Source organism: Giraffa tippelskirchi, chromosome 2, assembly GCF_054371585.1.
Source record: "Giraffa tippelskirchi isolate mGirTip1 chromosome 2, T2T-mGirTip1v1.2.pri, whole genome shotgun sequence".
Taxonomy (NCBI): domain Eukaryota; kingdom Metazoa; phylum Chordata; class Mammalia; order Artiodactyla; family Giraffidae; genus Giraffa; species Giraffa tippelskirchi.
Window position 1 is genome coordinate 189,796,421 of NC_137276.1, and position 27,119 is coordinate 189,823,539.

General features: G+C 36.6%; 1 long non-coding RNA gene across 1 annotated transcript in view; it reads left to right on the forward strand.

Annotated features, from left to right (window-relative positions):
• LOC145539090 (uncharacterized) overlaps positions 1 to 25,995 on the forward strand; it is a 201,096-nt gene extending 175,101 nt beyond the window's left edge. Inside the window, exon 4 of the long non-coding RNA XR_014077567.1 lies at positions 23,333 to 25,995. This is a non-coding gene — a long non-coding RNA (uncharacterized LOC145539090). The remainder of the gene's footprint in view (positions 1 to 23,332) is intronic.
• Positions 25,996 to 27,119: the final 1,124 nt, after the last annotated feature.

Sequence of the window (27,119 nt, forward strand, 5' to 3'; positions counted from 1 at the left end):
GGACAATGACTATCAACTACTTTGTCAAGCTTCTCCATTAGAAATGTTGTAAACTTCTTACGTGGCTCTGTTAAAAGCCTTTTATGAAGGCAGTTACTCTTTCAATTACCTCCACTCATTCTTAGTTTTACCCAGGAGAAAGTGATATGGCTAAACTTTGCAGATGGGTGGACAAGGCTGGTGGTATTATAGAACACTTAAGTTCATTCCCCTACTTAATCTTGTCATATTAAGTCACACCAAGGGTAGCACTGAAGGTGAAATGTTAAGCAGCTGTTTATGTTCTGTAGGGTATGGACTTAGTTTTACCATCAACTAGCTAGTATGCTTGGAGAAGGCACTGGTGACCCACTCCAGTACTCTTGCCTGGAAAATCCCATGGACGGAGGAGCCTGGTAGGCTGCAGTCCACGGGGTCACTAAGAGTCAGACACGACTGAGTGACTTCACTTTCACTTTTCACTCTCATGCATTAGACAAGGAAATGGCAACCCACTCCAGTGTTCTTGCCTGGAGAATCCCAGGGATGGCGGAGCCTGGTGGGCTGCCGTCTTGGGGTCGCACAGAGTTGGACACGACTGACACGACTTAGCAGCAGCAGCAGCTAGTATGCTTCCCCTACTTTAAACAGTCAACCTCTCAGCCTTTAACCAGAGCTTTCAGTCATTAGAATGGCCCCTCTTGAGTCCATATTCAACCTTGATCCTAGCATCTGATCCACTGTTTCAAAGGAGTTTGTTTTGTTCCATAAAATCTAATTGTCTCTTCTCACCCTCAGTGCAGATAGAGATTACTCAATCACCAATTTTCAAATCTTTTATATTTTGCTCTTCAATCCACAAATAATCACTTCTTTTTATCATTCCTTTTATTTCCCAAACAAAGTTTATTTTGTAAACTTCTGAAGATGAAACAATAGAAACTGTCACATATGCATTTTTAAGAGAATAAATATTTTAGATATCCTTGCTGGAGGCCAAGAATTATGTCTTGTCAACAGTATTTCATGGGCAGGTCATCCAGCCAAGCCACAAGCAAGTCTTTCCTCATAGGTTTCACCCCATTACATTATGATTTATTCAAAGCATAATAAATGAAGTGGAACTGTCCAAAATGTTATATGAGCCAGTGAGAAAAAAAAAAAAGAATCTCAAATTAGCACAAATTATTCAAATTCAAGTATGACCTTTGCTTCTATTTTAGTGGTGTGCTATATTGTTGATCATCCTATACTGCTCAATACCTTTTGCTTGTCTTGAGCTTTGAAGTATTACTGGAAACTATCCCACAATGATTAGATGCATAGCTATGAAAACATAGCTAACTTCAACTGGGCTTCAGCACTTCTCAACAACTCCTTTCATTTTTAAATTCCCATTGTATCAAATTACCTACATATAACACCTGTTCCACATGTTTTACATATTCTCAGGGCCCCCATCAGTGAAGGCAATGGCACCCTACTCTAGCACTCTTGCCTGGAAAATCCTATGGACGGAGGAGCCTGGTATGCTCCAATCTATGGGGTCGTGAAGAGTCGGACACGACTGAGCGACTTCACTTTCACTTTTCACTTTCATGCTTTGGAGAAGGAAATGGCAACCCACTCCAGTGTTCTTGCCTGGAGAATCCCAGGGACGGGGGGAGCCTGGTGGGCTGCCATCAATGGGGTCGCACAGAGTCAGACATGACTGAAGCGACTTAGCAGCAACAGCAGCAGAGCCCCCATGCAGTCTTCACCTCCCATACTATAGTAACTTAACCTCACTATTTACTTAACTGTGAGGCTCAAAACTCTTTAATATAAATACTCTTGACTATAACTTTAATAAGAACCTCCTCAAATTTTCTTTGCATGATTAATGCTGTTTACAAATACTCAGTTCTTCCTCCTTTGAGTCACCTGCTAGGAGTGTACTTTACCACCGTCATTGAAGTTAGGCATGGCATGGCCATCCAGATTACTTTGTCCAGTGAAATGTCAGTGGGTCACTTCCAGATGGAAGCTTTAGTAGTGAATGGATGATGTGACACATTCCCTTTTCCTCAGCCATAGCTCTTGGCACAGCTCCAGATTCTGGCTCTTTGGCATGCTGAGTATTGAGATAGAGGTAGATGTGGAGCACAGCCACAGCATGTGCACATGGACACAAGTCATGAGCAAGAAATAAACTTTTGTGGTATTGATCTACTGAAATTTGGGGATTACTTGTTACCTTAGTAAAAACTTAAGTCTCAGAGTGATACCAGAGATCCTGGTGGAGTAGGGACCTCCAGAGCTTATCCCTTCTCAAAAGCAGTGAATAAACTGGCAAGGGCTGTCAGCATTAGCATTATCAGAATTCTGGAGACTATAGCAACTAGATGAGTGCTTGATCAAGAGAAAATTATCTGAGTGTCAGTAAGAGAGCTTTGAGACATTTTAACTTACCCTGTCCCCATTTCTCACTCCCCAGCTCAGAGACAGCCTTGGAGACAATAAGCTACATTTTTCACACAGGTTCCTGATACCAGGGGGAGCAGAACAGTACTTATTCTCAAAGAATTTTGGCTGTTTGTCTTGACATATCTGGTGGCTCTCTGAAGGACTAGCTCGAAGGATTTGCTTTTATTTTACCTAACTCATAAAAACCCATGAGCTGAGTTGGCTACTCAGGGGACACTGCCAAAACCTTTTAAAGGCAATGAATTAACAGCTGCCACCAGGGCAGCTGGGGCAAGAAATAAAGGGGCAAATAATAGACAAACTGAAAAGCTTGCAAGAGAATGCTGGGTAATAAGACAATTGGTAGAAAAAAGACATTTTAAAAATTCTAAATAAATGAAATGATACCCTGTATTTGTGGACTAAAAGATTTAATGTTAAGGTGGGAAGGCTCCCAAATTGATCTACAGATTCTATGCCATCCCTCTTAATATTCAAATTCCCTTTTTGCTAAAGTGGACAAGCTAATTCTAATTCATACTGAGTTACATGAGGCTCAAAATAGCCAAAACAATCTTGAAAAAGAAGCACAAAATTAGAAGACTCTCACTTTGTTTCAAAACTTGCTTCAGAGCTAGAGTAATCAAAATAATGTGGTATTGGCAAGGATAGACATACAGACCAGTGGAATAGAGTTGAGACCCCAGAAATAAACTCATATGTCTATGGTCAATTAATTTTCAACAAATGTGCCAAGACCATTCAATTGGAAAAGAGTAGTCTTTAACATATGGTGTTGGAACAACTGAATAACCACATGTAAAAGAATGATACTAGATCCTTACATCATACCATATATAAAACACAACTGAAAATGGATGAAGATTTAAATGTAAGAGCTAAAACTGTAAAACTCTTAGAAGAAAACACTGGGATAAACCTTAGTGACCTTAGATTGAGCAACAGATTCTTAGATATGACCTCAAAAGTACAAATGGCAAAAGAAAAAATAGATAAAATATACATCATCAAAATTAAATGCTTGTGTATCAAAGGACACAATAAAGTGAAAAACAATCCACTGTATGAGAGAAAATATTTGCAAATCATATATCTAATAATGTCTAATAACCAAAGGGACTTGAATAGACATTTTTCTGAAGAAGTTACGTAAATGACCAATCAGGACATGAAAAGAAGCTCAGCATGGTTAGTAACTGGGAAAATGCAAATCAAAATCACAATGAGAGACAACTTCATATCCACTAGGAAGGCAATAATATTAATAATAATAAAATGGAAAATAAGAAGTGTTGTTGAGGATGAAGAGAAATTGGCACCTTCATACTTTGCTAGTGGGAATATATATACTGGTCCAGCTGATATGGAAAGTAGTTGAGCAGCTCCTTAAAACAAACATAGAATTATCATATAACCCAGAAGTTCCACTTGACTGAAATCCAGTTGAACTGAACACAATTGTTCAAACAAAAACTTGTACGTGAATGTTCATAGAAGAATTTTTCATAATAGCCAAAAATGGAAGCAACAGAAATATTAATCAACTGGTAAGCAGATAAATGGCAACCCACTCCAGTATTCTTGTCTGGGAAATTTCATGGACAGAGGAGCTTGGTGGGCTGCGGTCCATGGAGTTGCAAAAGAGTTGGACATGGTTTATCGACTAAACAACAAAGTGGATAGACACCATGGAATATTATTCAGTCATAGAAAGGAATGAAATGGTGATATGCTGCAACAACACGGATCAACCTTGAATATAATATGCCAAATGAAATAAGCCAGACTCAAAAGTCCACTTATTGTATAGTTCAGTTTATATGAAGTGTTTAGAACAGGCAAATTCATAAAAACAGAAAGCAGATTAATGGCTTCTAGGAGTCAGGGATAAGGAGGCTTAGGGAAGTGACAGTTAACGGGCATGAGTCTTTAAAAGACAGAGTCTTTACAAAGCCTTGTTCTTCTGGGGATAAACCGTGTGGACTTTCAGAAGCATGCTGTTGCTGCTAAGTCACTTCAGTCGTGTCCGAGTCTGTGCGACCCCGTAGACAGCAGCCCAGCAGGCTCCGCCATCCCTGGGATTCTCCAGGCAAGAATACTGGAGTGGGTTGCCATTTCCTTTTCCAGTGCATGAACGGGAAAAGTGGAGGTGAAGTCACTCAGTCATGTCCGACTCTCAGCGACCCCATGGAGCCTACCAGGCTCCTCCATCCATGGGATTTTCCAGGCATGAGTACTGGAGTGGGGTACCATTGCCTTCCCCTTCAGAAACATAATTGACTTTATTTTTTTTAATTAATTTTTGGACTATAATTGCCTTACAATGTTATGTTTCTACTGTACAGCACGGTGAATCAGCTATATGTACACATATGTATACATATATCTTCTCTTTTTTGGATTTCCTTCCCATTCAGGTCACCACAGAGCATTCAGTAGAGTTCCCTGTGCTATATAGTAGGTTCTCATTAGTTATCCGTTTTATACATAGTATAAATAATGTATTTATATCAAACCCAATTTTCCCAGTTCATCCCATCCATCTCTCCTTCCTCCTTGGTATTCACATGTTTGTTCTCTACATCTATATCTCTATTTCTGTTTTTCAAATTAGGTCATCTATACCATTTTTCCAGATTCTACATATATAAGTTAATATATTTGTTTTTCTCTTTCTTAGTTATTTCACTCTATATGACATGCTCTAGATCCATCCACATCTCTACAAATGACCCAATTTCATTCCTTTTTATGGCAGAGAAATATTCCATATATATATACACACACACATACATACCACATCTTCTTTATCCATTCTTCTGTTGATGGGCATTTAGGTTGCTTCCATGTCCTGGCTATTTTAAATAGTGCTGCAATGAACATTGGGATGCATGTATCTTTTCAAATTATGGTTTTCTCCAGCTATATGCTCAGGAGTGGGATTGCTGGATCATATGTTATTTCTACTTTTAGTTTTCTAAGGAACCTCAATACTCTTTTCTGTAGTGGGTGTACCAGCTTACATTCCTACCAGCAGCATAAGAGGGTATGATCCATCTTTTAAGTAAAACTTTCAGTCAGGTTCTGTCCATAGCCTAGTTCATGCCCCCAACTCCCTTCTGTTATGGTCATATCATCCTTTAAGAACTTAATAAAAATTTATCTTCTCCATGAAGTCTTTCCAAATCCCCTATATTAAATTAATTTTTGTACTTTTATCATACTTTTCATGATGTGTCCTGTTCTATGGTCATTTATTTAAGTGTATGGCTTTAGATAGTGGGACTTGGTTCTTTTTATCTCTGTACCAATTACTGCCTAGTGTAGTGTCTAGAACATAATAGTGTTGGATAAATTGTATTTTCCTCCATTCTCAGAAACAATCAACTACAATATGACAGTAATATCTGATTTTAAGTCAATGAACCACATTTAGATACATATAAATTTAAGTTATTTCTAGTCATTCATCCACAAAGGGCTCCTATGAATTTCCCGAAAGTGTAATCCATGAAGATGCATATGTTTTCGTTTCTGATTGACCAACTGTTTGGTTCTAACACTGCTCTTTGAAGATAGAATTATAGGCATAATCAGGCAAGTCAGAAAGTATTCACATCCTTCAAATCCTTTTTACAGAAGATGAGGAAATATTGCTTCAAGAGATCTAAATTTGAAAACTGTGCCAGCCAAGTAGTCTTCAGAAATATTCACAATCCATGCCTTCAAGCAATGTTATTGAGTACCTGCTGTGGAGGGTGGAGAAAATACACAAATAAGATAATTTTGGAAAGTGATTGTTGCTAGGAGGAGCACAAAGTTGGGTAAAGGAATAAAGAGAGATGGAAGAGAAGATGCATTGTCTTATGTGGTCATGAAAGTTCTATAAATGTGACATTTAAACTGAGACCTGAAAGCTTAGAAGTCAACTGTGCGAAGATCTATCAATAGAATTGTCTTAGCAGAGGGAGCAACAGCAGTGAAGTCTTAAGGCAAGAATACTTGGCTAGTCCAGCACCAGAACAGGAGACCGAACAGCTGGAGCGTGGAGAGGGTGTGGCTCTCAGTGAGGAGGAACAGTGGGGCAGGGACAGGATGGAGTCAGGTCTTGGAGGTCACCGTGTGGTGTTTGTTGGGCTTTTATTCTCTGAACAAGAGGAAGCCACTTGAGGGATTAACATGAATGAGAAATATGATCTGACTCATCTTTTTTAAATATCACCCTGCTACTACGTATAGGTGGAATTAATAGAAGTGAGGAAGCAGTTAGAAGATGTGACAGAGCACGAAAGAGATAACGGTGGCTTAGACAGTCATAGGGCTTCCCAGGTGGTGCTAGTGGTGAAGAACCTGCATGCCAATACAGGAGACACAAAAGACGTGAGTTCAATCCCTGAATTGGGAAGATGCCCTGAAGAAGGAAATGGCAACCCACTCCAGTATCCCACGGACAGAAGAACCTGGTGGGCTATGGTCCATGGGGTCGCAAAGAGTTAGACATGACTGAGAATAGGACAGTCTTAAATGTAAATGTGAGGATAAGGTTATTAAAATTCTGAGCGTATTTTCTGATTTCCCTTTTATCCACTTCCTTCTTCATGTCTTTCTTGTGCTTGTCTTTCACTGAACTAAGAATACATAAGCTTTTGCCCTTAACAAATACCCTGAGAGTGCTTCTTTAAATAAAAATACCTACAGAATTTCAACAAAAGAAAAGAAGCAACAAGGAGACATGCATGTATTGAATTTTCTTAAGATCTACTGGTCTGATTTCTTCAGGCACTGGGCACATGAACCAGAGATTATTTTCATGACTGGATTACCACCTCATAAAATAAAGGCACACCTACCCATACAGTGACTTTTTCTGTGATTACATCTTACTTATAGCTTACAATTAAAGACTATTCCTTAATTGTGTTAACTGTGGATGTTTGTCATTTAAAGCAGAAAAAGAAAACACAAAACATCTAATTTGTTTCAACAGCTTTTCTATTTGGCACATTTCTAAAATCCACATATGCTAATGTTTCTGTTAATTGCTTAATACTAGGATACTTGTCAGAACCAAATACTTTTGTAATTAATTATCTAAAACACTTCAAGCACTAAAGCATGTGTAGAAGCATGTGTAGAAGCATGAGTGGTTTGAAAACTTTCCTGTAGTGTTATTCTCATTTTTTTATCAGTGCAGTTTAATAATAATTAATTTTGAAAGAAACTATTTAATAACACATTTAAATAGTCTACCAATGTATAAAATGATTATTCACTATGATAAAGATAATGTATTAGTAAATCAAACACATTTTAAGTATTTGCCATGTGTCTAAGATAGTATAAGTAGGGAAAGACATAACAAATACACATAAGTTTGTTTGCTCTAAAGTATATGACACAGTTATTTCCAGCAATAATATTTTTTCAATGCAATAGTCCAGTTTTTGCTGAAATATATCAATTACAATGATCAACATTAAATCTGAGATTCTCATGCTCTCACATGCTCTCTGCCCACATTCTCCTCAGACGATACAGTAACCACCTCAGACAGATTAGAAAAGAAAAAGAAATCTCATGCAGCAAAAATAGTGACTCTGACCCTTGCACTCATGATTTTCCTGGATATGACCACTCTCCCCACACTGGACCCCACATCTTAGCTGTTTCTTGAGACTGTACACAATATTCCTCTCAGCTGTGGTAATGTAGCCTGAGTCTCTTACTCTCAGGATCTTCACGAGGATGTCTGCAAGCCTCCATAACCACCAGTTGATCACCATTGGTAGTGAAAAATTGGGATTTCTAAAGCTTTCTTCTGACCTTCCTTTCTAGGTATAGAATCCTGTGGCATTCATAAGACCAGTTAAAGCTTGGTCATTCAGTATGATGCTGGTGAGAAACCAATAATGTGTGAACAGTGTTTGCACATATTACTACTATGCGTGCTGCCGCGGCTGACTGAGTACAGAAAGAAATTCCAGCCCTGGCACCCACACAAAGAAAATGAAAATAATTATTCCATCACCCAGCAAATGCAGATTGGCAAGCATGATGATGAACAAGTCTGGCCCATCCATTTTCCACCACAAATGATTCTAACTGAACCTCTAGCAGATGTGTATACTTCATGAATTAATTCACAAGTACAACTTTAACTGAGCTTCCTAGGTGGCTCAGCAGTAAAGAATCTGCCTGCAATGCAGGAGATGCGGGTTCAATCCCTGGGTTGGGAAGATCCCGTGGAGAAGGAAATGGCAACCCACTCCAGTATTCTTGCCTGGGAAATCCCATGGACAGAGGAGCCTGGCAGGCTACAGTCTATAGGGTCGCAAAAGAGTCGAACAAAACTTAACAACTAAAAAACAAAAAAACTGGCCCATCCATTTTCTGCCACAAATGATTCTAATTGAACTGCTAGCAGATCTGTGTACTTCATTAATTCACAAGTATAATTTAACTGGGGAAACAGATACAGCTCATAGCCATTTGATATCCCTGATAAACTGGCTACCTTCTGCCTTAAAATCTATGTGACTAAAATATGGCTACCTCACCTTTCCTGTAATTAAGCATATTTGCCTGATATACCTTTTTTTTTTTACATGTTTACTTTTGGTCACCTCATGGCTTTGTGTTTTTATAGGTATGGGTGTTTCTTTATCCAGTCTGACAATCTCTTAAGTGGTGAGTTTAGTTCATTTACATTTGCTGAGCTTGCAGATATTTCTGGACTTTACTGTCTTCCTTTTTTAATTTCAATTCTCTTTACCTTTTCTACATTTTTTGCTTTTATAGCCTTATTTCTTGCTTTTTTAACTGTGACTTGAACCAGCATTCATTGTTCTCCATAACAGAAACTTTCTCATGCCCTCATCATCTTTCACACCCCACCTGCCCATTATCTTGCTGATGTTATCGAGACTATTAATTGAATTATTATGGAAATACTTCTTTAGTTTCTTTCTTTGCTTTCAACATTTAAAAAAATAATATAAATTCTTTTAAGACTTCTGACTACCTTATATCATATCTCCTTAATATTTCTGTCTCTTCCTGTATGACAACTTCTTTCTGAAGAGTTTTCAGTGTGAGTCATTCTGTAGCAAATTTTTAAGGCATTGTATGCTAAAATATTTATTTTAGACATTTACATTTGAATAACAATTTATATGTACTTAAATATTGCTCTATTGTCTTCTTGCTTTCAGTGATGTGCAAAAGTCTGGCATCAGTTTAGATTCTTATTTCTTTGTAGGTGATTCCTCTTTGCTCTAAAGGCTTTCAGAATATTTTCTTTTTCTTTTTTTTTTCATTTTCACCCTTCTCCTCTTCCTTTAAATCCTCCTCTTCTCCACATTCTGATATTTCACTAATATTTGCCTAAGTGTGTTAATTTTTCCTTCTTTCTCCTCCTTGGCAACTATGAAAACTTTTCGTCTTAATTTGTTCATCTTCCTTATTTTAGAAAATATTTGTACTGCTCCGTTTTTACTTCTCTCTGATCTCCTATTACCTGGTTGTTGGTATTTCTCTTCACCACATTTTTACCTTGTCTTTTTAATTTATAGGTTTTTCATTGTTCTTTCGTTGTTCATCAATATATATATTTGAAATATGTATGATATCATTTTGTAACATCTTTATAAATATGTGCTTATAGGCAAGGGAAAAGTCTGAATGCATATACTCTTAGTAAAAATTATCAGAGTGGAGTTAAAAATCAGAAGAGATACTCAGTTTTTGCTTTATATATATATTTAAATTGTTTGAATGGTTTCTAAGTATTTATTTTGTGATAGCTGATGAATCCAGACAAAAATGGAGAGGGTAGATTCTTATAACCAGACTGAGTAGAAAATTTAAATGTCTCCTTATGTATTCTTTCTATGTTTTATATATTGTGCATGTCTCTTTTCTGTCCCTTTTCTATAAAAGCAAAAACTCCCTGTACTCTGCCCTGAGAAATTCAGTTTTTGATAATTTTTATTGGGCAAGTAATAATATCAGTAATCAATAAATAATACCTCAGTAAATTAATGAGTACATGAAATAAAAGTTAGGAAGCTTTATTAAATAAAATGATAATTTTCTTCTTTGATTGGATATATATTTATTCCAAACTGAAAGTCAATCTACCTCCCAAATGAAGCAAGAACCCCATGCTCATAATTATTGATGCTCTAATATGGAGAAATCCTTCTAGATACTACCAATTTCTTCTCCTTTCCTATAACTTCCTTAGAGGAAAGTTGGAAATCCATAACATTACACTGTCACATTTCTCTAGATATCTTACATCTGTAAAGGTGTAGGTATCTGAATTCCAGAAAGCTTGTATTCACAGCTGTTCATAGAAAATGAATTGCTTGCAGAAATAAAAGCAGAATTATTTTTTCAATAACATAAATTTGGAAAAGTAACAACCAGTTGTCCAAGTATCTGTTGAAAGGAGGTCTGTTGTTTCTCCAACAATTTTAATGCAGGTGGAATCATGTGAAGTTAATAAAATTGTTGGAACTGGTACACTTATTATTGGTTGGTAATTTGCTCATGATCATAAACCAATAGCAACCAATCAAACTTATGAGATCTGAAAGCTCTTTTACACTAGAATACTGTTTTTAATAATCCATAAAAAATTGCATTGCTTATTTGCCTAAAGGGAACGTTTATTAAAATCCACAGCCTATTGAATATAGGAGAGTTGGCAAGACACTGTCTTACCATAGCACCTTAAAGAGCAGGGCATCTTGTCAACATAGTTCTGGATGCAGTATTAGTTAAAGCACAAATAACTGATTGTTCTAGTTAATTTATCATTATATCTGATTCTTAAAATATGTTTGTACTTTTAGGTATGTAGCACTGACAATGTATTCAAGTAAAAAGTATTAATAGGTGTAAATGAAAATGCATTATTTGGAATACTAAAGCAAGCAGCAGTGCAGAGTTTAGACTTGGAGAGAATTGGGTTCATATCCTAGTTCAACCACTGACTGAAGTGAAATTTACTTCTCTGAGCATCAGCTTCTCATATGTAATCCAGAGATAACAATACTTGCTCCCTAGAGTGGTAGAGGATAAATGAAATTATGTTTATAAACGCTTGGCACATGCCAGGTACTCCAAGCATGGTAGTAATTATTATTCTGTCTCTCGCCAACTTTGCCTTTCTTTATGACTTGCCAACATGTACAAAGACGTTGCCAGCTTTTCCCATACACCTTCTTCTTTAAACCAACCTTCACTCTCCTAAGAAAGACACAGGATGTGAAGTGAGTGAAATCCACAGTTTGTTTGACATTTATTGAAATTTGACACCTGCGTTCACTTGTGATAGAAGTTTTCATGCTCAGAGAACACTGACGGCTGGACGGAGAACAAGCTATGCCCAGCATGGCATCAAGAGAAAGACGGTGAATTTCAGAGGAGGCTGTCCTACTTTTCCAGCTGTCTGGAAAAGCAAAATTCTTACCTACTGGAGTGTTAAATAGGGGAAAAGGTAAAATCTTTAAGGTCAATGTGGCTCAATTCCAAGGAAAAACAGAAAAGCCTGTTCTTTTTTATATTTATTTTAGCAGGAAACATGAAATAAGGCTTTGTTTTTGCACTACTGAATGCAGCCTAATGTACTGCCTGGCTGTGGCTCTGGGATGTTATGTTTTGTTCACAGGAGCCCTGAGGGAAAGCAGAACTCATTCCTTTCCATGGGTACACCTTCCAATTTAAGGCAAAAACAACTAATATTTGTGAAATACCTCAACTATAAGATTAATTTAGGAAGCCAAACTGTTTCAATACTTAAGTTTAGTCACTGCCTGTTTGAATGTGTGTGTGTGTGTGTCCATATTGTTTCAAATAAGTTAAAAAAGAAAGTGCAATTTTTCCATTTTAATTCCTTTTTTGGTATTTTCTAAAGACCCAACTAACTATTGCATTTCATGGGAAGTGTACCATGAAAGGCTTATTATTAAGAGCTATTTCTGCCAAAACTGAGAAAATATTTTTACTAAATGAATAGTAGAAAAAATGTAACTCTAGAAAATAATGCTTATAATAAATGCATATCCTGATTTGTTAAGACTTGTTCTCTACAAGCAGATTTGCTAGAGACACAATGAGGTACAATGAACATAGATAATCAACAAGAACCTACTGTATATCACAGGAAACTCTACTCAATGTTCTGTGATAACCTATATGTGAAAAAGAACCTGAAAAAAAAAATAGATATAGGTATAACTGAATCACTTCGCTGAACACCTGAAACCAAAGTAATGTTTTGAATCAACTATACTCCACTATAAAATTTAAAAAAGTTTTTAAATGACCAAAGATCTACTTTGAGGATTGCCTTGGCCCTGAATTCTGATCTACTTCACTCAGGAATCTCAAGATATGACCCTACTTAGCTCTGGGATGATTCAGTGAAGAAAGGTAAAAGTGAAGACATAATTTACCACATTACATTCTAAGAGAGGAAAATCAGCAGTCTTAGAAAAAACAAAAATTCAGTATCCATTCATGATTAAAAAAAATAAATTCTTAACAAGGTAGGTCCAGAAGAAAATGTTCTTAACTAAGAAAGAATATCTACAAAAAGCCTCCTGCCAACATCACAGGTTGAAAGTGTGTCCTTGACTATCAGTGACAAACCAAGAGTACCTCTTGTGCCACTCCCTTCAGCATGGTACTGGAGGTACTAACAAGTATATCAAAACTAGAGAAATAAATAGAATACATAAGGATCTGAAAGCAAGAAACAAAATATTCTTTATTTGCAGGTATTATGGTTGAATTCATAGAAAGTTAAAAAATTCCCTTGAAAAAACTGAATTAATGACAGGTTTTCAAAATATTAGATAAAATATAAATATACAGAAGTCAAACATACTTCTATATACTAATAAACAGGCTAATAATTTTTATTATGGTGTTAACAATATCAGACATGCATACATTACTTATTTTATGCCAAGGATTGTTCTACAAGGTTAAATAATGTGTAAAATCATTGGTCCTCCTCTCTTTGTATCCTCCTTCCCTTAAATGTGGACTGGACAAAGAGATTCATTCCACTGAGTAGAATGAGGTAGAAGTGATGCTATGTGATTCTGAGACTAAGTTATAAATAGTTTCTGCCAAGCTCTTCCCCTCTATCATTTTCTCTGGGAAGAATCTAGCCACTGTATCATAGGATATACCAGCATCACTGGGAGAGGCCCACAGAAAAAGGGACAGAGGCCTCCTGTGCATCAATTTGCCAGCCAGTGTAGCCCTAAAATCCTTTTTATACTTTAATGAATTTTAGTTGATTTACAATGCTGTTGTACAGAAAAATGATTTAATTTCTGCTGTACAGAAAAATGATTCCATTATACATATTTTTTTTTCATATTCTTTTCCATTATGGTTCATCATAGAATATTAAATATAGTTCCCTGTGCTACACAATAGGGACCTTGTTGTTTATCAATTCTATATATATTAGTTTGCATCTGCTAATTCCATTCTAATTCTCCATTCCCCCAACCCCCTCCCCCTTGGCAAGCGCAAGTCTGTGAGTCTGTTTCTGTTTCATAGATAAGTTCATTTCTGTCATAGGTTAGATTCCACATGTAAGTGATATCATAGGCTGTTTGTCTTTCTGACTTACTTTGCTTAGTGTGATAATCTCTAGGTCCATCCATGTTGGTACAAATGGTATTTCATTCTTTTTTATGGCTGAGTAATATTCCATCAGTATACACATGTACCATATCTTCTTTATCCATTCATCTGTCAGTGAACTTTTAGGTTGTTTCTATGTCTTGGCCGTTGTAAATAGCATTGCTATGAACATATGGGTGCATGTATCTTTTCAAATTATAGTTTTGTCTGAGTATATGCCCAGGAGTGGGTTGCTGGATCATAAAATAGCTCTAATATTAGTTTTTTGAGGGACTCCCATATTGTTTTCCATAGTTAGCCCCCAAATCTTGATTGCCAGATCATCAGAAACCTTGAATCAGGTCTCCCAGCCAAGCCTCTCCCATTTTCTTGACCCACAGAAACTATGAGTGATAATAAATACTTACCATTTTTTAAGCCACAAAATTTTGCAATAATTTGTAACAAAGCAATAGGTAACAATACACATTGTGTGATCCTTACAACACCTCTCTAAGATAGAGACAATTACTATGGTCAGTGTACAGATGAGGCAGCCAAGGCAGAGAGGGCTTAAGTAGCATGCTCAAGGTTACACAGTGGAGATGTGTAACAAGCAGAGATGGGACTCAATCACGGCCCGTCAGCTCCCAGGTATGTGCTTATAAGTGCGATGCTATACTATATCATGCTTCTCCCCAAACTCTCAAACATACTTCATATTTTATTCAGTTCTCCTTTGCATTTACATACCTAACTTCTGCAGATTACCAGCCACCTGATCCAACTGAGCTAAGTGGTTTTCTAGATCTATGAAGTCACTGTCAGGTAGAACTTCTCATTTCTCTTGCTTGGGTCTAACTTTCCTGGACCCCACATCATCTTTGTTCTGAGAATAAAATATCCTCTTCTCCATGATGAAGAAAAGACAATACTGATTGTTCTTTAGCCCCAAAACTCAAGTCATAAACAGGATACCTCAGAACAGATTTAAATCTATCCCAGTCAATCAGTGGTAGCTTCATTTAAGTACTCAGGCCTCTCATTGTTGGCCAGTCAGCAGGTGCTTCGCTTCAACATGCCTAAGGAAGTGAGCCAGTCCCTAAGCTCCACCCTCCTCAGGGTCTACATTAAGTCTGCTCTTTGCTGTATTTAGAGACTTCATTCCACATCCACAGTTCTTACTTGCTAAGCAAGTGATAAATCAAGCTTCTTTGCTTCAGATGTATGTGAAGGGTAGTCTTTTCCTTTGATGCTTTTCATCCTCTTGAATTGCCAGAGTAAATTTTAGAATAACTCTTGACAAGAGTATGTGCAGAAAAACTTTCAGAGTCATCACATGTCTGAATATTCCTTCTTCCTGACTTCTTACTTGATTGGTAGTTTGCCTGAGGATAGAATTTGAAGTCAAATATCTCATTTTTCCTCAAATTTTGAAGAGATTAAATCCAGGGGTTGCTAATGACAACTCCAATGCCAGTATAATTCATGTTCCTTGGGAAGTGATTCTTCCCCTCTGAAATTTTTAGATTCTTCTCTCAATTTTGATGTTCTGAAATTTCAGAAGTAGTTTTTAGATACCAGGCTTCTTTCATTTTTTATCAACCATACTACCTATTTTGTGATCCCTTGTAATCTGATGACTTATGTCCTTCTTTTGTCTTCATATATCCCATCTTTTTTCTCTTCTGTTTACATTTCAGCAAATTTTCTCAAGTTTATTCACCAGTCCTTCTGCTGAAAGTTTTAATGTTTATAATGATTAACTGTGTGTGTCAACTTGGCTAGGCCTAAGTAACCAGTTATTTGGTCAAACCCTAGTCTAGGTGTTGCTGTTAGGTATTGTTTTTAAATGAGATTAACATTTAAACCATAGACTTGGTAAAGCAGATTGCCTTCCATACTGTCAGTGGGCCTCATTCCATCAGTTGGAAGCCTTAAGAAAAAAAAGCCTGAGGTCCCCTAAGGAAGAGGGAATTTTGTCTTCAGATTGTCTTTGAATTCAGTCCGTAACATCAACTCTTCCCTGGATCTTTAGTCTGCTGTCCTAGGCTGAAGATCTTGGATGAGCAAGACTCCACAATTGTGAGTCAATTCCTAAAAATAAATCTCTCTCTCTCTCCCTCCTGACTCCATCTCTTCTTGACCCTTTTTACTGTTTTTGTTATTTTCTCTCTTTTATGCTACATTCTTCTCATATAACTGTGGTTCTTAGTTGCCCATTTGTATTTACGAAGGCAAAAAAGAAAGAAATTGGTGAGTTTCTAATAAGTGTGTTTGTTATGTTTTACTCTCCAAAAGGGCTGAGCACAAGGGTATAGGCAGTGGCTCCTTCTCAGAGACATATGGGTATTTGATACTGTGTACCCCCTCCATCTCTCCCTCTTCTCCACTGGACAACTCAGTACAGTTCCCTAGAGTGAGGAGGAGAAGGGGTCCTCTGACTGACCATGAGGATACATCCTCAAAGTATTTTGCTGTCTTTGTTACAGGTATTGACTTTTGTAGTTAAAAATTGGAGAGTATGAATTTTAAATTATCAAACTGTGCTATAGCAACATTTCCTTGAGGCAATGAGTATTTCATGGCCTATTTTTTTCATTTAATTTTTATTTTTCATTGGAATATATTTGGTTTACAATGTTGTGTTAGTTTCAGGTGCACAGCAAAGTAATTCAATTATACATATACATATATTCATTTTTTTTCAGATTCTTTTCCCATATAGGTTATCACAGATTATTGAGTAAAGTTCCTTGTGCTATACAGTAGGGCCTTGTTGATAATCTATTTTATACACAGTAGTGTGTATATGTAAATCCCAAACTCCTGACTTATCCCTACTCCCTACAGTTTCCCTTTGGTAACCATAAGTGGTTTTCGAGGTCTGTGAATCTGTTTCCTAAATAAGTTCATTTGTTCATTCCACAGATATTTGTTTTTGTGTGATTTACTCAGTATGATAATCTCTAGGTCCATCTATGTTGCTGAAAATGATATTTTTTCATTCTATTTTATGACTGAGTAAAATATCATTGTATACATGTACCACATCTTTATCTATTCATCTGTTGATGGACATTTAGGTTATTTCTGTGTCTTGGCTATTTACAATAATGCTGCAGTGAACATTGGGGTGCATGTATCTTTTCAAATGATGGTTTTCTCTGGCTATATGCCCAGCAGTGGGGTTTATGGCCTATTTTTCATGTTAAGAGCCAAGAACCATAAAGTATTTTGGGGAGCAGTGGCAGCAAAACCCACTAATATTTTATTAGATCAAAACATCATCCTAACCACAGCACACATCAGAATAAAATAGAGATGGTCCAGTGTTTTTCAAACTACCACACAATTGCACTCATCTCATGCTAGCAAAGTAATGCTCAAAATTCTCCAAGCCAGGCTTCAACAGTATGTGATCCATGAACTTCCAGATGTTCAAGCTGGATTTAGAAAAGGCAGAGGAACCAGACATCAAATTGCCAACATCCGTTGGATCATTGAAAAAGCAAGAGAGTTCCAGAAAAAACATCTACTTCTGTTTTATTGACTATGCCAAAGCCTTTGACTGTGTAGATCACAACAAACTGTGGAAAATTCTGAAAGAGATGGGAATACCAGACCACCTGACCTGTCTCTTGAGAAACCTGTATGCAGGTCAGGAAGCAACAGTTAGAACTGGACATGGAACAACAGACTGGTTCCAAATAGGGAAAGGAGTATGTCAAGACTGTATATTGTCACCCTGTGTATTTAACTTATATGCAGAGTACATCATGAGAAATGCTGGGCTGGATGGAGCACAAACTGGAATCAAGATTGCCAGTAGAAATATCAATAACCTCAGATAGGCAGATGACACCACCCTTATGGCAGAAAGGGAAGAACTAAAGAGTCTCTTGATGAAAGTGAAAGAGGAGAGTGAAAAAGTTGGCTTAAAACTGAACATTCAGAAAACTAAGATCATGGTATCTGATCCCATCACTTCATGGCAAGTAGATGGGAAGCAATGGAAACAGTGAGAAACTTTATTTTGGGGGGCTCCAAAAACACTGCAGATGGTGACTGCAGCCATGAAACTAAAAGACACTTGCTCCTTGGAAGGAGAGACATTACTTTGCCAACAAACGTCCTTCTAGTCAAAGCTATGGTTTTTCCAGTAGTCATGTATGGATGTGAAAGTTGGACTATAAAGAAAACTGAGCGCTGAAAAACTGATGCTTTTGAGCTGTGGTATTGGAGAAGACTCTTGAGAGTCCTTTGGACTGCAAGGAGATCCAACCAATCCATCCTAAAGGAGATCAGTCTTGAATATTCATTGGAAGGACTGATGCTAAAGCTGAAACTCCAATACTTTGGCCACCTGATGCGAAGAACTGACTCATTGGAAAAGACCCTGATGCTGGGAAAGATTGAAGGGAGGAGAAGGAGGCAACAGAGGATGAGATGGTTGGATGGCATCAGGGACTCAATGGACATGAGTTTGAGTAAACTCTGGGAGTTGGTGATGGACAGGCAGGCCTGGCGTGCTGCAGTCTATGGAGTTGCAAAGAGTCAGACATGACTGAGCAACTGAACTGAAGTGAACTGTGTGTTTTTCACTTCACCTTTCTGGCATCTAGTACTTCCAATGCTGCTTTAAAAAAAAAAAATCCCTGTTTGCAAAACTTGCAGTTGTAATGCTAGTGTTGGTCACTTTCTGGCCAGACTTATGGTGACAATCAACTATTATTCAAGCTTGATTTTGCCTTACTGAAAATGCAAGAGCATCATCCAGTGGCAAAACTGAAGCTGCAAAATTTTCAATTTATATAGACTGGATAACTATTTCAGCATATAAGAAAAGATATATTTTCCCATTCTGTTTCCCTAATGAAACTTCCAGACAAAATAGTAGAAAATTTGATTACTGCTTATTTCTCAGCTTATGTTGAAACTTACAGGCCCACTACCTCTTGGTGTCCTAGATCTGTCTTCTGAAGACTCATGCTTTCAAGATGTAAAAGAGTTAAGAATGAGCCAGTGTTTCTTAGTTATGTTGGCCATAACTAAATTCTGAAAGCCAGGACTGTAAGAGAAGGCCACAAAGAGCCTGACATAGTCCATGGGATTGCAAAGAGTCAGATACGGCTGAACAACTAGCAAAGACACTAACCCTTCTAAAAAATTGTTATTCATTCTCCTAAAAACAACTTCTTAGCATGTCCTTCAGGACACTCAAAGTGAAACAATATGATTTGTTTTAAATAATGTTAATAGTCCTTAGCCCCTAGAGGTTATTTCTGTAAGTCTCCTATTAAAGAGTATAGTTTTGAGGGTGCATATGTGTGTATGTGTACATACATACATTTAAAAATTCTCTATCATTATTGTTGGGATAACTACTGGCATTTTAAAGTTTTATTTTAATATGTTTAACATAATTAAAAGCAATGTTTTATAAAATGTTTTACAGTGGAAAATACCATTGAGCTAAAAAATCACCAGGCATCGAAAAGAAAATATACATAGTTTCTCCCCAAATTTTCACTAGTCTTACTGTAATCTAACAGTGGTTTCTTTCTCCTGAACTCTCTAACTTAAAAGAAAAAAACATGCACAGAACCATTTGAAACTCATACAGTTTTCTAAGTTTCACCATCAAATTCCAGCATGCTCGGAATGTTTATAGTCACTGTGTACTGGGTCACCATTTTGGTAGAAGTTTAAAAACTGGAGCAAGATATTTTTGGCAAAGCCTGTCTGTTTCTTCGAGACTTGTCCTCTGGTTTTCCTTAGTAACTTGAGTGTAGTGGGAAAGAAATCTTAGAACTGCTGGGATTGCAGAGTAAGGACTAAAGCATAGGAAATACTACAAATGTCTATTCTAGCCAGCTAATTATCATAAATATTTTTAAAAACAAAAAATGTTCTACTGTTTGTAATTTCATGTTTTAAAACATAATGTAATTATCTAGAAGATTCTAAAACAATCAATTCTTGAGAAGATTTAGCATAGGTTTGAGCCCTCATCTTCTCTTTCAGTTACCCTTGATGCTCATGTCTTGAGCCAAGGATAAATAATGCCCACATTTCAGTAAAAGCTTGTTCAAAAACAGGCCTGTGAACTTTTCACTCTCCTTTTTATACAGACCCATTATATTGGGAAAATTCTGGGTAGATGAATTCATGAATGATATCATTGTTTTTCAGTCATTCAGTTGTGTCTAACTCTTTTCAACCCCATGGACTGCAGCACACCAGGCGTCCCTGTCCTCACTATCTCCTGGAGTTTGCTGAAACTCATGTCCATTGAGTCAGTGATATCATCCCATCATCTCGTCTTCTGCTGCCCCCTTCTCCTGCTGCCCTCAATCTTTCCCAGCATCAGGGTCTTTTCCGATGAGTTGGCTCTTTGCATCAGGTGGCCAAAGTATTGGAGTTTCAGCTTCAGCATCAGTCCCTTCAATGAATATTTAGGATTTATTTCCTTTAAGATTGACTGGTTTGATCTTGTTGTCATTCCATGAACAGAATGAAAAGAGAAAAACATAGGAATCCCATCATCTTCATCTGGATCTTATGTAATTCTGGTCTTTACTAGCCTTTTCATCTTCATTCTTTTGGAAAATACTTGAGATATTTATTTGCACACAAAAATGATACATCAGCTATGAAGCTGGTGTTCACGTTTGTGACACCCAGTCTTCCATATGATTCCTATTATGAATGAAACCCTCATATCTCCTGAAGTTGCTGGTGTGTCAGTTTTCTATTGGAGACTCTCAGTTCAGGCCAGAATGCATAACAGTGTGAATTGCGAGGAAAGAAATACATTCTCTTCTTGTTAGTTTCCAAGTAGGAAAGAAAAAGAACATTAAATACTTGTGACCTTCAATTAATTACAAAATCACTGGAAATAGAATAGGATTAAAATGACCGCTATGTTCTCTTCCAATGCTATAACGCGAAACAGACACACATGCTCCATGTTGTGAAGAAGAGGTGGGGGGCTCATGGAATTTCACATGACTCTGCTCCACGTCATTACCTCCAGCTTCCTTCCCCTAGTCACATTACTTTTGTGGTTAGCTTGATGTTTCCCCATTTTCACAGAGAATCGCCTGACTCAATCCTTTTGTTACTTCCTCCTTTGTAAATCCTCCTGAAAGAATATATACTTATTTACCACACTGTGAATCTTTCACTATGTTCATTTTTAGAAAATTTTGTTCCTTACTTTCCTACCAAAAATGGGACTATTGGCTGACCTAGTGACTGTTTGGTGCAATAAAGAGCAGTTAGCATATAACTGTTTGTTGTAATCCCATTGCAAGAATTCAGGGGGACTTCATCTCATAAGAGCAATTGCAACATATAGCATTGAATATTTTGACTTTTTTTGGTTCACCATGATGTAAACTATTTTATTAGCATTTATATACTTAGAGGAACCTGTAGAGATTAATTTAGGAAATTACTTTCTTTGAGGTAATAAAACATACATTAGTATGGCACTATTTTATATCCTTACATCTTTTCCTCAGGTGTTGGAGGATTTTTCCCTGTTGGTCACTTAATTAATGTCCATAAACTTCTCATTTATCAGTTATTTACTAAGTAGCTACTATGTGCTATGCATTGTCTTACTTATTCTGTAAAATGTAAAGCAAGTATTTTTCCTCTAAATCATGAAGTAATTAGCTGAGAAATTGAAAACTGTAGAATCAATCCTATGTAAAATAAGAGATGCACAGAATCAGTCATATACAAGACAAAAGAGGTACATAAAGAAGTTCTGGGTATAAAGCTGTAAGGTGAGTGCCAGAATAGCTGACGGATGAGCTTATTGGGATGAATTTTTATATTGAAAACATTTTAACAAGGATATTGGTCTAAAAGAAAAAAAAACTGTTCCAAAACTCTTCAAAGCCTGAAATTACTGGGACCACCTAAGAAAAATCAGAATTCTCCATGCCCTTTCTTGGAAATCTGGTGAAGTGCAGACTTTGATGAAATATCTTTGGCAATGTTGATGACAGAAGCAATTTTTCAAGTTGAACTAGAGATGAATCTGATTAAAAATAAATATAGCATGTGTGCCAAGATACCCAGGCCAAACTACCCATTTTCATGTGCAAACAATAGGATAGGCACAGTAGATTTTGTTTTTCAACTTGTTAATTGAACTGACATTATAGAAGACCTCACTAGCTATGTCTTGTTATTCAAAAAATATTTAATGGCACCAAAAATATGACAATTGAACAAGGGAAAAATGCCTAAATAAATACCCACATGCTTCTTTTACATTTTCAAATTCAGGGATGTAAATATAACTCTTTGTAATGGGATAATGCCTAATTTTAATGATTCTTATTTAAGATTTCACAGTTTTTGGTCAAATGTTCCAACCATCTGCAAGATAACTTGTACTAAAAATTTTGGCCGGTAAGCATCCTTACACAATAGCTTCCTAAGTTATGGGTTTTATTAACACTTTGCATTATATTTTACACATTCTTTTCTAATTATTTCCCTGATTATATACATTAGAGTGACTTACACATTCATTAGAGGAAGTAAAATTTGCACTGAAACCTGGCAAATGAAAGATGGAAAATAGCCAAGCAAAAGAGAAAATGTACTTGACAAAGAGAATGGCATACACAAAGGAAACAGAGGACATAGAATATAAGAAATTGAGATTAGTTAAATACTACTGGACTATGGTGGTGGTGGTGGTTCAGTCACTAAGTCGTGTCAGACTCTTGCGACCCCATGGACTGTAGCCCACTAGGCTCCTCTGTCCATGGGATTTCCCAGGCAAGAATAGTGGAGTGGGTTGCCATTTCCTTCTCCAGGCAATCTTCCCAACCCAGGAATCGAACCCAGGTCTCGTGCATTGCAGGTGGATTCTTTACCAACCGACCTAAGAGGGAAGTCACCTACTACTGGACTATAGAGTTCAAAAAAAAAGGAATGATTCTGGATCCAGCTGAGCATCAAGGAGAGAATGTAGAGATATTTATAAGACAAGTCAGAGAGTTGGAATTTTATCTTTTTAACCATTGGTTTTCTTTTAAGTAACATGAGTAACTGTGTATTTTTAAAAGGCCATCCTGGATGATGTGTGGAAAATGCACCTAATGAGAAAGTGGTAGATGTGAGAATGGTAGTTAAGAATATGGGATGGTAGTTCCCCAAATTGGGGCAGCTAGAATGTCATCTCTATATTTTATCTTCTATCCAGTGGGTGAACAACTGGAGCCTGGAACAACCCAGCCCTGACCATGGAAACCACAGCAGTACCCTATGAAATGGTAAAGCAATGACTGGGAAGAAACCTGGGTCCCTGGAGCAAAGCTTCCCACCACCAAAATATTTACCTTAGACTGTTACATGACATTGAAAAAGATTTCTTTTCTCTTTAAGTGACTGGACTTTGGAGGTCTTTTTGTTACATTAGCTTAATTTTCACCCTTACAAATACTAGAGTAGAAGTGATTGCTCAAGGAGAGTATATGGAAAGAAATGAGAGAATCCACAAATCTCAATATTCAAGGAATGAGTAGACGAAAAAGAACATCGAAGGACAGTGAGTTGTTAGTAAGGTAAGAAGAAAAGTTATTAGTAGAGGCTAAAGGTAGAGTATGTTTCAAGAAGAGTATCAAATAGTAAATTATAAAGCAAAATATGAACTGGACAGTGTTCATTGGCTTTGGAAATTAAAAAGGTAATTGATGACTCTATTGATAGGATGAAAGTGATGTGACAGAGGAGTTCTGTATATTATCAACAGAGGAATAGTGAGAGACTCAGAAACTAAGCATAATGAAAAGGACGTTTCACATGGAGATAGCTTGTAGATAGAGAAATAATGCCATATCAAATGGCACAGAGAAGCTCTGAGAGTAATTAATTGATTTAACCAAAAGGAAGAAAGCTTGGGATGAGAGAGTTATGTATATGAATTTTATTTTCAGCAGTTAAATTTTAGATTAAAAGAAGTTCTAAAAATGTGATATATTATTACATAATAGAATCACTTATCTCAGTTATACCACTGTGATAAAGATACTTTTTAAGCATCTTTTGGGAAACTTCTCCTATAATCATGCAAATCATGATTCGGTTTCAGACTTACCCTCTTATCGTAAGCAAGTATCACACTGGATGAAAAAACATTTCAGTTGTTTCTGGTATGACCAAAAGGCAGTATAACTGTGATACTTGAGGAAAAAGGGAATACGAGTTTTGAGATTTACATCAGCCCACTTTTCTTGATCGGAAAAACATCCATGATTGCAGCAGAGTTGGTGATGACTAAGTGGAGACAGCACTCAATGAGCTGAAGAGGAAGACATAGGAGTTTGACTCTACTAATGTGGTGGAAATCTGTGGGACTAAGGTGCCAAAGAGGCAAAGACTCTACATGGAGGAGGCAGTAGTCTATATGGGCATTCCTTTCATGTCATTGGCCTGAAGGATGTGTCGTACGTGGGCAGAAAATGCTCTTTAATGTTTAGTAGCGAGAAGCTGCTATTGAGATGAAATATGAATAAAACCATGTTACATACTATGTATGGAAAGATTTATAACAAGTATAAAAATATGATTGGGAAATATACATCAATGTTTGCCTCTACTACAGGAGAAAGATAAGTAGACATGAGGTGAATGAAAGCTATAAGTACATTTATAGCATTTTTTCCTTTCACATTAAATGATCTGAATCACTATAGCATAATAGTTTTTAATCTGGTTAAAATGGACATATCTTCCTATAATATTTTGTATAGTTGAAATATTCCCTAATTTTGAAATGTAAAATCAGTTATGACTTTCTTTTATGAGTTATGACAGAGTGATAAATATTGGATATAGCTTCATGCTATAAACAGTTAGAAACTGACAAAATATTTGAAGCAATTGCTTTCAAACTTTGAGCAGTAAGGCTGCACAGAATGTGATGACTGAAAGAGGGAAAACAACCAAAGTATGCCCTACAATTGCTCCAAATTTCTACCTAGAGGCAATTTCCCAACCGCAGATACAGGGAGTGTGAGCACAAGAAGAAGCAATTGGCCTCACTGAATTGAAGAGATATAAATTACAGTTCAGAAAGACTGAGATATTGGAAATTAAAGAAAGAATTTCATAAAGGAGAAAGATATGCATAAAAAGAGATTCAGAAATATGCATATAGTTCCCTCAAGTCTTTTTTGAGTTTTAAGCTGGATGTGATTATAGTGAAACTCTACAAACTCAGGCAAAGAACAATTGGGAATTATAAATTAATTCCCAGAGCTTCTACAAGAGTAATTGACCTCTGGCATCAAAATGAAGAGCCCTTGGAAATAAGCCAAGTCTTCAGTGAAGACCCCAGAGATGTGATACTTTGAAATTAGAGCTTCACTAGCCACAGGGACCGGAGTACAACTGTAGACTTGCCCTAGAAAACCTTAAAAATAGATCTACAAGGTCCAACTTATCAACAAGTAATTTAACTGCCTGTCAGAACAAAGTGCAACACTCTTCAAGAAAGACATCAAAATATACGTGTTTGGACACAAAATATCCATTCAGTCCAACATTCAGTGAAAAATTGGTAGACTTGCCAACAACCAGGTAATTGTGACCCATTGCCAGGGATAAGAATCAGAAAATTTAAAGAAGTATCAGGGCTAGGGAGACTAAAAGAAGAGGTTGAAAAGCTACTGTGTGGTATTTAGATATTTAGAAAAGCAACATGAGCATAATGAGAAAAATAGATTGTGGAAAAGAAAACCATGGAATATCTAGAGATGAAAAATATATGAAAAAATACAATGTTAGAAATGCAACTTTCACTGACTGGTATGAGAAAGTTCAACACTGAAGAAAAAATGATCAATAAACTTAAAGTCAATAAAATATAATCTCTTCAAAATGAAGCAAGAAATGTGCCTGTAGAAAAAAGGAACAGAGTATTGGTTACACATGGGACAATATCAAGCAGTGCTTTGCACAAGCACACACACATATACTGAAGAAACACACAGAGGAAATCATAATCAAATTGCTGAAAACCAGTGAGAAGGCAGACTTGACATTTCTTTAAGAAGGACATACAAATAGCTTGTTAGGATGTGAAAAGATGTCCAACACCACAAATCATCTAAGAAATACAAATCAAAGCCACCATGAGATACTACCTTACACCCATTAGGATAGTGTGTGTGTGTGTGTGTGTGTGTGTGTGTGTGTGTGTATATGTATATATATATGTATGTATGTGTATGTATATATATATATATATATAAGAAAATAACAAGTGTCAGCAGGGATGTGGAGAAGTTGGAACCTTTCTGCACTGTAGAGAGGATTATAAAATGGTGCAAATGCTATAGAGAATAGTATGGAAGTTCCTCAACAAATTAAAAATAGAACCTTCATATGATCTAGCAGTCTTACTTCTGGGTATGTATCAAAAAGAACTGAAAGCAGTGTTTTCAAAAGATACTTGTATACCCATTTCATAACAGTATTATTCACAAGAGTCTGAAGGTAGAAACAGTCCAAATGCCCAATGACAGATGAATGGACAAAACATCTTGTTTACATAGAAAGAAATACCATGAAGATATTTAATACTGTGTAGCCTGTAACATGCTAAATTTGGTCATGGTGGTTTAGTCGCTAAGTCATGTTGGACTCTTATGATCCCATGGACTATAACCTGCCAGCCTCCTGTCCATGGGATTCTCCAAGCAAGAATATTGGAATGGGCTGGCATTTCCTTCTCCAAACATGCTAAATTTGGATGTACCTAAAGGACAGTATGCTAAGTGAAATAAGCCAGTTACAAAAGGACAAATATTGTATGATTCCACTTATATGAAGATCCCATAACTGTATTTCTATTTCTATTTTCACAAAATTTTCATATTCATATTTTCATATTCATAAAATAGAAAGTAGAATGGAGGTTACAAGGCCTGGAAGGAGAAGGAAATGGGCAGTTACTATTTAATGGGTATAGAGTTTCAGTTCCACAA